Below are 14864 nucleotides of genomic sequence, written 5' to 3'. Positions count from 1 at the left end.
CCCCCCCAACATTCCAGCCCCCGATCTGAGGCTTTAGGGGCTGCTGACCCCCACAGCTATGGGGCAGCAGAATCCCCTCCCACCCCACATCCCATCTATGGGGCTGCCCCATAACCTCCCGCCCCCCAAGTTGGCCTGGGCTCAGCCTCCAACCTGCTGGGGGTTAGTGATGTGTGGCAGCTATGGGGCAGAGGGAGCTCTGGGGCCGTTTTGGCCACCTGAAGGCGTCCCTGGGGGTGGTGGGTAATGTAGAGTGGATTGGGGGGGGTGGAGGGTGACCAGGGAACCGGGGATGGTTGGGAGGAGGATGGTGGGTGGTGGGAAGGTGGATGGCGCATAGTGGACTGGGAATTGTGGGATGGTGGAGAGCTGACTGGGCATGGTTGGGAGGAGGATGGTGGATGGTGGTATGTCTAATGGGGGATGGTGGGAAGCTGGATGGTGCATGGTGGACGGTTCCTTGTGGGAAGGATGGTGGAAAGTGGGAAGTGGAATGGTGGGCTGTTGTTTGTGGGACGGTGGACGGTGTGAAGATGCTTGGTGGATGGTCAGCTGTGGGATAGTTAATGTCCGATGGCGGATGATGGATGGCGAGAGGGTGGATGCTGGGTGGTGGATGGTGCATTTGGCATGGTGAATTGTTGATTGTGGATGGTGGACAGTAAATGGTGGGAAGGGGGATGATGGATGGGGGATTGTGGGATGGTGGATGGTGTAAGGTGTGAAGATCTGTAGTGCATGGTGCGTGTTGTACTGTGGGATGTGTGGAAGGAGGACGGTGGATTGTGGGAAGTCTGATGGTGGGATGATTGATGGTGGAATATGGAGGGTGTATGATGGATCGTGGGATGGTGGATGGTGTGTTTGTGGGAAGCTAGATGGCGGATGGCAGATGTTGGATTGTGGGACGGAGGATGGTGGATCTGAATGGTGGATTGTGCAATGGTGAACGCTGGAAAGCTTGGTGGTATTTTATGTAAATGGTGAATGGTGGGAAGGTGGATGCTGGATTGTGGCATGGTTGATAGTGGATTGTGGATGGTGGATCGTGGTAAGGTGGATGGTAGATTGTATGATTGTGAATGTTGGATGGTAGATGTTAGATGGTGGCATGGTGGGTGGTGGCTGGGTGATGGTGGCTGGTGGGATGGTGAATGGTGGATTGTTGCTTGTGGATTATGGACGATGGAAGGTGGATGGTGTGAAGGTGGTTAGTGGATGATGAATTGTGGGAAGGTGGATAGTGGATTACGGGAAGGAGGATGGTGGGTTGCTGGATGGTGAATGGTGTGAAGGTTTTTGGTAGATGGTGGATTGTGGAAAAGTGCATGGTGGATGGTGGTTGATTGTGGGAAGGATCATTGTGGAGGGATGGAGGATTGCAGTATACTGGATCACGGATTGTGCATTTTGGGATGGTGGATGATTGAAGATGGATGGTGGACAGTGAAAGGTGGAAGGTGGATGATGGATGGTGTATGGTGGGAAGATTGATGGTGCATGGTGGATGTTGCATTTTGGGATGGGTGGAAGGAGGACAGTGGGTGGTGGATTGTGGTATGGGGGATGGTGGCGTGTGAGAAGATGGATGATGGATGGTGGGGACGAATTCTTGTGCAGGCCACTGGAGACAAGACCACAGACAATCAATATGATAGGAAGTCAAGCTCAAGCTTTATTAGCTAGCAAGCCCTTACGTACTTGTGCATTCTGAAAACAGCAGCAAGCCCTTACATACTTGTTACTACCCTGCATTACTCTTGCACATGCTAATTTCAAAAACAGCTCCAAGCCTTGGCACTTCCCACAAACATTGCTGCCCGCACGTGCCCCGTAGGTAAGTTCCTGCTTTTGCAACTCTGGCGAGTCCCTTCTTTATCAGTTTCTTCCTTAACAAGCATATTCTTCTCTTCTGGCCTTCCTGCATTCAGACATCGTTAATCTTCTGACCCGAGTGCTGGTTGTACTTTTGCACTGTCAGTGTGCACAGAAAGTCCAACAAGCCGGCATACGCACCCACAGAACACACTGATGTTTGGTGCCAATTTAGACAATCACTTTCCTTCTCACATTAACTTCTAACTTCAATTAAATTTGACCTTTTGATGTAGCAAAACCTCCTTTCCTTCCTCTTCCATTCAGGCAAAAATAAAACACAGTGACATAATCCCTCTCTTCTCACTGCTGAAGTCCTCCCAGTTTGTTGGGTTTTTTTCTTTCTTTGAAGTGGCTCCTCACAGTCTCATCAACAGTCCTCCCATAACAGGTCCAGATCACTGCTTCCAAAGCTCCTATTTTCCACACACACTTTGCTGTAACTTTCATTTCAATGCCAACTTCACCTGCTGCCATTTCAAAAAAGTAGCAATTACAGGAAATTTCAATTTTCCAAAATAGCCAAGTCCATTATAAGCACAGATTCAGGTTTTCTTGTAAACAAAATTAAGATGTCTAAGACTTACATAGTCTTTTATGGTTTCTTCTGAACAGGATATCAAATCTTGCAGTCTCATGGTAACATCATCTTTTGCTCCACGATGTCCATTAGTACTTGAATCCTTTTATTCTGCATATTCATTTTCTTAGAAAAGAAAGTAGTTCAGTCAATGTTAAATTCTTGAACTATACGATGCATTTAGAAGCAAGATCAGTTGAGCTAAGCTTGATATAAAAAAGCTAGAAACGTACTACAACAGCATTTTAAGCTACTAAATTCCGTATTAAAGCATTTTGCACTACTTTTTTTTTTTTTTTTAAGTGACCTCAGTTTCTTCTTTAAATTGCTCATGAAACTCATCCAATTAAATCATCTGCATTTCAATGCCTGTAACAGGAAAAGAAGCCTGCATCAAATAAGCCATGACATCGTTTACTCAGTAATCCATTTTTCCAGATCTTCTGGTACATTAGTAGCTTTTGAATAAACTCATTTATTGTTGTGTTGGCTTCTACTTGCAGGACACATTTCAAATTTTAGGGTTTTTTGAACAAAACTGGGGCCTGCAACCTGTATAAGATATAGATCAAGAGACTTCTGCTGAAATCGTACCATGAGGTGTTGCTACTTTTATCTATGAATGTTCCACAGAACAGCTGAAAACACTGCATCAGCAAAATGTGAAGTGCTGGGATCACAATATAACCAGGAAATCATGAATAAACAATGCTGATGTGTTACCCCACAATTCAGAAGTCTTCAACTGACAGTTTTTTTGTCTTAAAAATGAAATAATCAAGTCCTGTGAAATTGTTCAACCTGAACATACACAAAACAATTCATTATCACCTCTGTAAGTACGATTGGGTTCCAAAATCCTGCTCAGCTGGATTTTACAATGCTCAACTACTATTTTACAGTAGTCATTTCTCTTTTCTTTCACAACACACAGACAGAGCTCACCTTTGGTTTTCTGTGTCAGCTGCTCTTCAATTTTGAGTAGTTCATTGGTTTTCTCTGTCAGCTTTTCTTTGCTCTGAGTTGTTCAGTGGCAGTTTTGCCCAGATGTTTTTCAAACCAACCTACAGCTTCCTGTGGGTCCTCTAGAGACACAACGTGTCTGTGTGTTTCTTCTGCCTGCTTTTTGATATCAGTGACACCATTCTGCAGAGAATCAGTAACACCCTCAAGATCAGTGTAGGTGCCTGGCCCTATGCCATATTCTTCTTCCTGAAAGATACTTTATAACCATTTAGAAATTACAAATAATTACACAATATCCATTATTTCTACCGAAAATTTGGAAGACCATTATGTCCTCAACCATCTAAGTACAGTTAATTCTGACTCCAAAGCCATGTTGTGGGTTCACAGGCAATCTGATTGCCAGTTCCTGTCGACCTTCACACAGAAGTCTCCAGCATCAAGTAACAGCTACTTTAGTTTTAAAGCATTTAATGGCCCAGCATCACATTCCCTTTTATATCACCACAAAAGCATCCCCTCCAAATTTAATATAAAAGCTAGCATCTTTACCCAATGAGAGCACTGAATGAACACAGCAAGCAAACAGTTTTAGAAGGAATATATCTGAAATTTTCAAGTATCAGTAGGAGTTTGTGAGGTCAAATAAGATTGTGGTAACTATTAAATTAAGTTGTACTTAAAACGTTGACTTTATATCTCTCCTCCTTGTTTTTTAAAAACAAAGGGTTACAAATGCAAGAACCAGCCTCAACTTAAGAGTTTAGTTATGCTTAAGTGTATATAAAATTCTCATTGCTTCAGCTGTAGCCACAATAGCCTTAAGAGGAAAAAAGTCTCTGGGACCATTCCAGTGCAGTGCATATATAGGGCCCTAAGAATTCAGCTTTTTAATACCTTAAACGGGCACTTAATGCAACAGTTTATGGCACAATTACAGCTTTTCCCCCAGTTTCTTTGTACACAGTAATTCTGTGTTGCAGAAACAGCAACTGCTCCTATTTCACATGATAAATGGATCTTGCTGAGGATGCAGGCACACAGCATGCAATTCTTTAAACCCTTCTAATTCTTGAGACCTACCATCACCGTAGCAGGTAGTTAGTGAAAAGGATGTTACCAGGGGGATAAAAATACCAAGGTCCAGCTTAATCACTGCAAGGCTGATCGTTGAGTTCATTTTCTTCATCCATGTCTCCAAGACAGCCATCTACAAGTTTCTTGAAGATTTCCAGGCATGTGTCAGCATCTTCTTCAAGCCGTTCTCGTCCGTAAGAAAGGCACTCACTACATGACAATCCATTACAGGATTTTAAAGACTTGAGAAAGCTTATTTTAATTGAGCAATCATTTCAACACATGCTGGTGGAGTTGTCTTCTATGTATTGACCACCATTTCACAGATGGGACTCAGGAGTAACTTTAAATATAAAGTTATTAAATTATTATTATGAACTACTACAACGTTTATGTTAAGACACTAGCTATACTTCTTTCACATATAGAAAAATAATTTGTTAGAAATACTAAACAAGAAACTCCCTTGACTGAGTATAGACTTTCCCTTTCCAAATGACCCAAAATGAAAGAGAAATTGGAAGACATTGTTTAGATAATGATTTGCCTAAATAGAGTTATTGAAATCCAGATTTAGTTTCCATTATGTAGTCAAATATCCTGCAGGTATAATATCCTCAATTGGCACCACTCTTAATGCTTTTTTATTGATCTGCCCATAGCTTAAGTGCACACAGAAGGATATGGATTGTTAAACAATTCTTGTTATCTATTGATGATTATGGAAATATAATACATCTTGCAGCAGCATCTGCACTTTCTCTAACATGAAATGCTACTTATAGCAGACTGTTCATTTTATCCTGTGAATACCTGTGGTATTTTCTACACAGCAGCTAAATGACTAAGTTGCTTAAGTACTGATTACACAAGAGGCGCTCTCTCTTACTGCCTATGGTGTAAGCAATAAAGTTGTGGAGGAATTTTTGGAAGATAACGGTCACATGGTCCTTGATACCGAAATGAATAATTCTCTGCTATTTGCCTCTGTATAAAGAATTATTGTTCAGCGTTCCTCTCTGGCTTGCCACTGCATAGAGAGCTATTGTTCAGCAAATTCTTTAATTAGAGATAAGGTATGAAGTTGAAAACCTCAAGTAGGTGGTCCATGGGTCATGCCTTTTGCATGTGCTTCTTACATTATACCAATGAAATATGAATTATATCATGTGGACAGTAGCTTAGAACCAATCACAGGTTGTTTAGCTTCATGTGATCACTCTCTAACAGTATATAAAATGCTCTGTAGTTAATAAAATTGGATCAAACTGGCAAACCATATTGGTGTTATTCTTGATACCCGGGCTTTATCCGTTGACATAAAGTATCATCAGATTCTTTGTATTTGAGCTGCATCAAATGTAAAGTACAATTACAATTGTAATTAACAAGGTACATTCAAATTCTTTGTATTTCTTTACTTCCCCAGCGAATCCTTAGTTTATCCTCATTTGAAGATTATTTTTTTTTTAAAGAAAAAGGGAATATAATATTTCAAGTTTACATATTGTGGCAGTTGCTAAAGTCAGCCTTTCAAAAGGGTTTGGTACAGCTATTAATACTATGTGCTGAGTGTTTCCTATTTGGTGCTCAGTAGGAATTAATAGAAATGAATCAATGTAATTTTCATATTTTCTTTACACTTTTATCTCTTTACTTGTCATGAAGACAAGAGGATAGCACTGCCATCATTGCACCAAAGTTACAGGAAAACAAGGAGGCTTTTACAGTCCTCTTAATTATTCTTTTTCCTCCCAGAACATAACTGGGTATGTGTGTTTTCCTTTCTACTAACACCAAACCAGCAATGAGCTAAAAAACATCTTCTGTAGATTCATTTTTGTCCAAACACTGAAGGAAGACCCACCTGAAATGAATTCAAACTCTGCAGGTACTTTTAAAAGAACTCTGCTTCAGAGGTAGCTCTCATGCATTCTGCTAAACCAGGTTACCAACCACGACATGAATACGAGTAAACCAGTAACATACAGTACTGTCAAGTAAACAGGAGAAATCTGACTAAATTAATCCAATGGCAAGACTCCCAGCGACTTCAATAGGGCCAGGATTTCACCCTTATCTTGTTGATCAAAACAATTATTTCACTGTTCAGAAGCACCAGACTGCTGTGCCTGCCAAAAATTTCTTAATACAACCTACTATGGTGAGTCCTAATTGTACATACCTCTATAACAATTCCTTTTTCATTCTACCAAGGTAAACTGTTGACTTGCCAAAAATATTACAGAATAATCACACAGCATGCACAACAAAGATCTTTCTTTCATCTTAGAAAAGTGGCAGATGAAGTGAACTTCTCCTCAGCATAATCTTATGACTGGTCTGCAAATGAATAATTATCACTCTCAACATCCATAACCAACCAGTGATATTCATACATGCTGAAGTGGCATACTTGGATTAAGAAGGAATGGTCTGAACCAAGAAATGAAGTGCTTCCTTGAGTTGGCAACGTGTTGCAGAAAGCTTCCTATTGGCAGGCTAAGAGATTTGGGATTATTCAGCCTGGAAAAGGCAAGGCTCTGGGGAGAACTTACAGCGGCCTCCCAGTACCTTAAAGGGGGCCTACAGGAAACATGGGGAGGGAGTCTTTGTCAGGGAGTGTAGGGGTAGGATGAGGGTACAGTTTAAAACTGAAAGAGGGTAGATTTAGATTAGACCTAAGTTCTTCCCTGTGAGGGGGGTGAAGCCCTGGCACAGGTTGCCCAGAGAAGCTGTGGCTGCCCCCTCCCTGGCAGGGCTCAAGGCCAGGTTGGATGGGGCTTTGGGAAACCTGGGCTAGTGGAAGGTGTCCCTGCCCATGGCAGGGGGGTTGGAACTAGGTGACCTTTAAGGTCCCTTCCAACCCAAACCATTCGATGATGTTAAAATTCTGTAATTTTTCAGTGAATCACAAAGTACACACTTGAAGAAATATCTTCTACACAGCATGGACCCAAATTCAGAGTAGACTAACCATGAATAGATAACTGAACATTTCTTACATTTTTTCACAGGGTTTATCATATACACTGTAACTACACTAACCAAAATGATCTCATGTGTATGCAATTCAATAGCCAGAGAAAATCAAGATATCAACATGAGAATCAATTTCACACTAAACTAGAACAAAATTCTGTGTTTAATGTGCTGCAGAGTTGACCAAAAATAATGGTTCTTTTTTGACATAGATACCAGTACTTTTCATTTGGAAATATTTGAGAAATCTGTTGCAAGATTGTACAACGAGCACCATTCCTTGATAACTAATTAAATTAAATAATCAAGCAAAACTGATTAATTTGTTCTCCTCAGACTGGGAAAGTATTGTGAAGTATTAATTCTGCCAGTACAGTGCCTTTGTAGGGAAACATGGCAGCTGTTTACCATCACAGGCATCATAAGAAACTGTGTTACTTTCAGAAGGACTTTTAGGATAAAATCACAGGACCATGGGAAAATCCTATCCAGAATACATGATATGGCCCTTGCTAGATCTTAACCTCTTTAATTACCTCATAATATCTGGCTGGATTCTGCTTTACATTACTCCATAGAATTTCCTTCTTCTCAACAATTTATGGTAGAATGTAATCAGACCCAGGATATAGAACATAATTTATTGCACTAACTTTAATATCCTGCATAACTCCTGTCACATTGTTGCCTGCTTTATCAATGACCTGATTCAAATGAGAATGTCAGTTTATAAGTTCATTTTAAGTAGCACTGAACAGCAACCTCATACCCCTAATGACTACTCTGGTTACAAGAAACCCTCTCCATTTTAGAGAAGATAAAACCCAAGAATTACTAATTCATATCTATTTAAATAGATTTTAAGAGTGAAAGGAGTCTGATCATTTAGACATACTGTACTCTGAAATGTCCTCCACAAATTCCTGTATGTAGTTCTACATCCATTTATTCCTAAACTGCTTTCAAGAATGTCACCAGCAATTATTTTTACTTAAAAACCCCTCAGTTTTGACTGAAAACTTTATTTGAAAAAAGTGTTAGAAGATACACATGCTTATCAGCAGCCTGATACAGTTTTAAGATAATTGTGAAAGATTTCAGTGCCATTTAAAAATTTAATATAGTTCAGCACCACGTAACTTACATTAAAAAAGGTTGTACATAACATTTATTACCCTGTAGCTGCACTATTTCTGCTCAGCCATTCATTCGAATTGAGGCATCCTTCATCATCCACATACCTCAGAACTCCTCTTTGATCTCTAATGGTAAATTTAAAGGCTGAGTAAATGTTCTTTGAAACACAGTGTGGCACAGCTGCTTACTGTTACATAGAAGACAGTAGGTAATTAAAACTGAAACTCGATTAATACAGTGAAACATCCCCCTCATCATCCCAACTTTGAAGAAATACCCCTTTCAGTGATATCTCTAATTTACGGTTAACAAGTATTCTTCACGTGGAATAACAGTCAAGCTTTCGTTAGGGTCAAAATTAATAAAGTACATCGTTCATCAAAGGACTGGCAATGCACCCTGCTCTGGTATTTGCACTTCTAATACACAGCGAACACCCAACATACAGGTATGTGGCATACCATGTTATTCCCATAAAACTCATCAAATCTGCAGTTTTTACCAGTTTGATGAAGATTTTTATAATCCTACAAGAAAGGATAATATAATAACTTCAGCATTATTTAGTTAACTACACTTCTTTTTTTTTTTTAATTAGTGCTTTATCGATATTCTAATTAGCAGAGGATGAGCTAAATCTTCTCCTCAAAGTGTAACTGAATCAAAACAAAACCTTAGGGATTCCAGTTTACATAGCTTTTCACTTTTGCTTGCCCCCTATATTACTGCCGTTCATGGTTCAGCCAGTGACACAATTAGAAAAAAAATAACTATTTTAAAGAATTTTTCAAATCTGCCAGTGTCATGAAGCACCTCATGTTTGATTTCATTACATTTCCCAGCTCAATTACCAGATCACAGTATCAGAGATGGGTGAATCTGAATAAACACGGGGCAAGGGAAACATGAATTTAGGGACCTTCACTTACCACACAAACACTAGTTGAACCATCTATAGTCTAGTCTACTTCATGAGTAGACTAACAGCTGACTGCTCACAAAAAGTGGGCCAGTCATAAACATGACCAGCCTTCCAAAATGCTCTCATTCTTTAAAAATTAAAAAAAAAAAAAAAAAAAAAAAAAAAAAAAAAAAAAAAAAAAAAAAAAAAAAAATCTGCAAGTTCAACACTGATGATGCAAAACTTTGTAATAATGTCAGGCATTCGGATTCAGGAAGATGTCACCCTTTTTCTTCCTGAGAAAAAGCCATCAAGACCATGGTGAGGGGCAATTCACAGTGTAGCTACTGAGGAGCTTTACCTCAGCCAGATCTGCATCCTATCTGTGCTCGAGGTGATCACTCAAAAAAACAAAATGGGAAGCTGAGAGAGATTCTGCACCTCACTGACTGCCATCCAGAACCTCAGACACTAGCCTAAAACACCACTATTGTAATCTTAGTCTGACAGGCAAGGGTATGAGCTATGCTTGCTGAGGCACAGGCTGTGCCCCAAGCTCTCCAAAACCTAGCCTGTCCCATCACATCTCCCTACAAGTCTGGTGATCCAACCCCCCAGAGGCAGTGAAAACCACCCTGCGTCACCAGATGGATCTGGCAGTGTAATATGTTCCCTGAAGTTCAAGAGCTCTCTCAAATTAGTGTAGGTAACCTCAGGGAATTATTCTTTAATGGCAGTGTAGTTTTCCACTGTAGCAAAAAACCAAATCATTTATTAGGACAGACATCCCTGGCTCTCTGGAACTCACAATCCAATAAAATTTTAGCTAAACTTACAATAAGACTGTAATTTTAAGCTTTGTTATCATATAGTTATGCAATTTAAGAATAATCTTCTAGTATAGAATCTGTCATGCTTAGACTAAGACCCAAGGCAATTTCAGCTTCAAACATTAAAGCCACTCTTTTACCTACTAAAGTTATAAGACATTTAAAACAATTTTTTTGTTGTTGTTTCAAAAAAGCATTGGGAACTTTACTGTATGCAACTCAAAACCAGATGTACTTTGCAAGTAAAAACTTTCCAAGTGCCTGGCTCTCTGCAGATTTTTGGCAAATCTACTTGAAAAATTGAAAAGAGGGGGCTTGAGCCAAAGCTTACTGAAGTCTATGGAAAAACTCTCATAGATTTCATCAGGATTTGGATTAGGCTCTAAAAAATCTAAGTAATTGAAAAATCAGTTCTGCATGCAAAAAATATGAAATTTTCTCTAAGTTTAGATTTATTAGACTCCTTTATGGTAATGCAGAAAAGCAAATACATTATAAGTGTTGTCAGTGATGTACATACATTTTGCAGTTAACTCACCACAGAGTTCCACACTCGTACATGTTACTTTCACTGCCTCTGTAATCAAAATGATTAAATCAATCCCACATACACAAACACCTTTACTTAATTTTAAAAATATCTGAATATTGAGAGAAAGCATTAACACTTTTTTTTTTTTTTTTTTTTTTTTAATTGAGGAGAAAACACAATATGGAGTAAGAGTTTCCCTTCAAAAACTGTAAGGCAAACACAGTGATAATACACACACAACATATCATGCAAATAACTATCTCATTCTGAATATACTCAGACCAATTTAGAGTAATATAACACTAGCAATTTCAGCAAAGATTCATCTAATTTATGGCAGCATAACAGAAGAGTCATGTTTACTCAACGTAAACATGCCAGAAAACAAAGAAAAGTAGCAATGTAAAACAAATGGTTTGTGGTACCTGAAATAATGGCCACATCTCCTGGTGTGTAAACAGTTGCATCTCTGCTGATTAAGGATGCTGCTTCCAGTCAGAAGAAACTGAATAAGCCATTAACATTGACATATTCTGGCTTGAGATATATAGCACATTAAAAGATACACTTGCCATCAATTTAAGAGAAACATTGCACACATATAGAAAGAGAAAAAGGAAAGGTTGCCAAAGAATCTGGTTTCAGCATTTTAAAAGAGAAAGGGTGCCTGGAAATTATTTTCCACACCCCACCTTTATCCCTCTGTAATCTCTCTCCCTCAATACCTTTTTGAACACGGATATTCTTTGCCATGATTGTACGTAGGAAAAGTAGACAGTCACTGTAATTTTGTGGTGGCCATGTCTAGGTAGGGACAGGAAAGGAAAGTATAATAATATTATCTAAAACACAGAGCTGTACTCAGATGAGGCAAGTCGGAATTGCAATGCTGCCAACTTAATTTCATAGTACAACAAATGAATGAATCCCAAATCTCAAGTGAGATTTTTTTTTATTTATTATGCATTACATTTTCCTCTTAAAATTATTCATTTTTTAAAAAATGTTATTGCTTTAGCCTTCTTAACCTTTGTCCTCCTTCCCTCTGTGGTTTTTGCCAGCTGTAATATCACTTGAGGAAGAGATATTTTCTAAACAGTATAATAAAAACCTTTTCACAACCCTGCACACAAATGTGTCTTATTACACTTCCATCTTATTTTACTCCTCTTCATAATACTGGAATCTTGGAATGTCCTGAAAAAAAATCTATGTACTTTCTATCAGTGCCTTTGTTTTGATAAAAAGAAAAAACACCCAACAAACAAACCAAAACTAATTCCTATGCTTTACCACTGTTTTTGTAATCCCTGAAAATTAACCCCTTGGAGAACTAACATTTGAGTCCAGCAGGGTGATGAATGCATTAAAATTAAAGACCACCTCAGACATTGTTCCTCATTCTTTTCCCATGTCTGATATTCAGACTTCCATTTTAAAATGTGTTCACCTGAACCATGCATAATGATATAACCAAAGGCCACAATGCATGCTGGCTCACTGCACTCTATTACTCTGTAAGCTGTGTTTTAACAGTAAAACACCTTAAAAGCAACTGTACATAGGAGCTACGACATAAGACTGCAAGGCATATTTGAATTCTATTTGTACACAGGTGTTACTGGCTCATGGTAGGACCTTGGGAAAGTCACTTCTCTATAGTTCCATTTTCTTTTCCTCGGAAATAAATCACCAAAGTTAATAAAACAACAGAAGTATAAGTTTTAAAGAGTAAAGAATGAAAAATAAGTTTTAAAGAGTAAATAAAGGAATGAAGTTACAAAGATTAAAAATTCACATCAGAGAGCCAACAATCAATGTTTCTGTCTCCACCAAGCTGTTCTTAAGCTTAAGCTTGAGTAACCACAAAATCTTGTTGATGTAAGCGCTCCCAAAATTGTCCCTAATGATTTGCTACTCCCTTTCCTTTTCACTCAATCAGCTTTATGGGGCAAGGGACATATTGTAGTCTCAAAACCAGAACAAAAATAATTAGTTTAAAATGTTTGATATATTAATATTCACTATTTCTAGGCTTTTATATTAAGATAGAACTGTTCAGCATGAACAGTCAATAAATTTCTGCAAAAAAATGTTAATCATGGAGAACTAGAAATCACATTAAAGTTGCACGAGTGTATCATGTTCCATTATATACCATATCATGTCTCATTATTATCTGGCATGAAACGACACAGAAGTGCATGACAGTGCTGAGGGCTGCAAGAGTTACAACAACTTCTTTGTTCTTATTACCATTCTTATGTAAGTATCATCTGCAGTTAGATGGAGAGAAGAGTTATGTTTACACGGGCACAACAGCTCAGCTGTGCAGAGCTGCACAAACTGTATACAGAAATACACAACGATCACCCTGTTTATGGATTTAGTCTGCATTATGCCTTTGTCAAACCTTGCTAACGTCTCATTGCCCGAGAGAACCCCACTACTGACATAGGATTTTCTCTGCAGTTACAGTTTTGGGCCACCCAGATTGACAGCTGATCACGAAAAGGGTCTTCCTACCCTTTTACTGCTACCTCTTACTGTCAGAGTCATTCAGCCCCTTGAGTGGCTAGTGGTAGTGTTACTTGCTCCAGGCATCACAGTTACCGGTAGACTTACTAGGAGGAAGAACTACAAAAAGAAGATTAAAAGTACACATTTTGCCAAATGTTTGTTTGCCTTAAGGCAGTATGAAAACTACGGGTGATGTGAAAAACCTGATACAGTGACGATGGATTTGTTTTGGTTTCAATGTAAGTAGTACCCACATAAAGGTTGTTCTATGGTAAGTTATATATGGGAACCCCAGCTTCCCACAGGCAAGAGAGAAAAAAAAAATATGTACTTTTTAAAATGCAAACATGCATTAACCTTCAAATCTGATATATATGTCTATAAGTTTTGAGCACTTGAGAAAATAAATGTTAATTAATGTGGTACTTTAGTGATATATAGCCATACTTCAAATATGTATATATATATATATATATATATATATAAATAAAACCCCAAATTTAGCCAGCACATATAAGAAAAATCTTTTCTATTTAAATGCAGAGTTCAGGGTTTTTTATATCATCTCATACAGTAAAAAAAATACTTTTTCACTCTTAGAAAACAACCTGCTTCCTGGGGGAATCAGTCTTTCAAGGTACTTCATTAAACAACCCGTATGACTTTAAGGAAGCTAAAAAAGATGAATTAGAGTTTTCATTGCAACAGTTAAAGTGAGTTCATGTCAGTAACTTTTTGAAGGGCCTGAGCCAACAAATGCATAGGAGTGAAATGGCATGCAATGTTTTATGTGTGCTTTAAAAGCTCCTGTGTATGTTTAAGAAAAAAAGACCCCAGCAAACTGACTTTCAATGAAATAGGGACCTTTATTAACATTTAGATTCCTGAGATCACAGATTACTTACCCACTGCCTCTAAAAGCTTCTGTAAATGCTACTGTCTCATGAAGTAGTGCAAACAGGTAACTAACACTATGAAAACAGATGGGTAAAATGCTGAATCTAGTTCAGTCAGTGACAATTTCCACAGAACGCAGTGGACTACCAGTTCCACCAATCAGACTGACCAACGTTTGTCACGTCCCGCTCCGATGAGGGGGACAAGTGACTCAAATTCGCAAATCCCCAATTGGAGCGGACAACAAGTCTCCAAGTTCAAGCATTTATTAACTACCTACAAGGTACTAATTGAACACAAGATAATTGGCTAAGTACAGAGCAAGCTGTGGCGAGCAATACAATATGGTTTGCATTTCTTAATAGAAAAAGGAAAAGAGGGAGATAGAGGGAATGGGGGAATACAGATCACCGGTCCGGGTTCCTGCGCTGCTCCTGCCAGCGAGGATTCCAGGAGGCAGCCATCTTCTTCACTGGCATCCGTCGTCTTTGCTTCACTGCTCTCTCCAGACGGCCGGGGCGGGGGGGGGTGGAAGAGGGGCAGAGAGAGAGAGAGAGCCCTTTCTTC

The 14864-nt window shown here is 38.9% G+C and overlaps 1 long non-coding RNA gene across 1 annotated transcript in view; it reads right to left on the bottom strand.

Annotated features, from left to right (window-relative positions):
• Positions 1–2407: 2407 nt before the first annotated feature.
• LOC113481928 overlaps positions 2408–14864 on the bottom strand; it is a 15809-nt gene continuing 3352 nt past the window's right edge. The window contains exons 2-3 of the long non-coding RNA XR_003398746.1: positions 10680–10685; positions 2408–2735 (exon numbers count right to left, since the gene is read on the bottom strand). This is a non-coding gene — a long non-coding RNA (uncharacterized LOC113481928). The remainder of the gene's footprint in view (positions 2736–10679; positions 10686–14864) is intronic.

This window comes from Athene cunicularia (assembly GCF_003259725.1).
Source record: "Athene cunicularia isolate RWA chromosome 6 unlocalized genomic scaffold, athCun1 chr6_part2, whole genome shotgun sequence".
Classification (NCBI taxonomy): Eukaryota; Metazoa; Chordata; class Aves; order Strigiformes; family Strigidae; genus Athene; species Athene cunicularia.
Note: the sequence above shows the minus strand (reverse complement) of the source record. Positions and strands in the feature narration are given on the sequence as shown.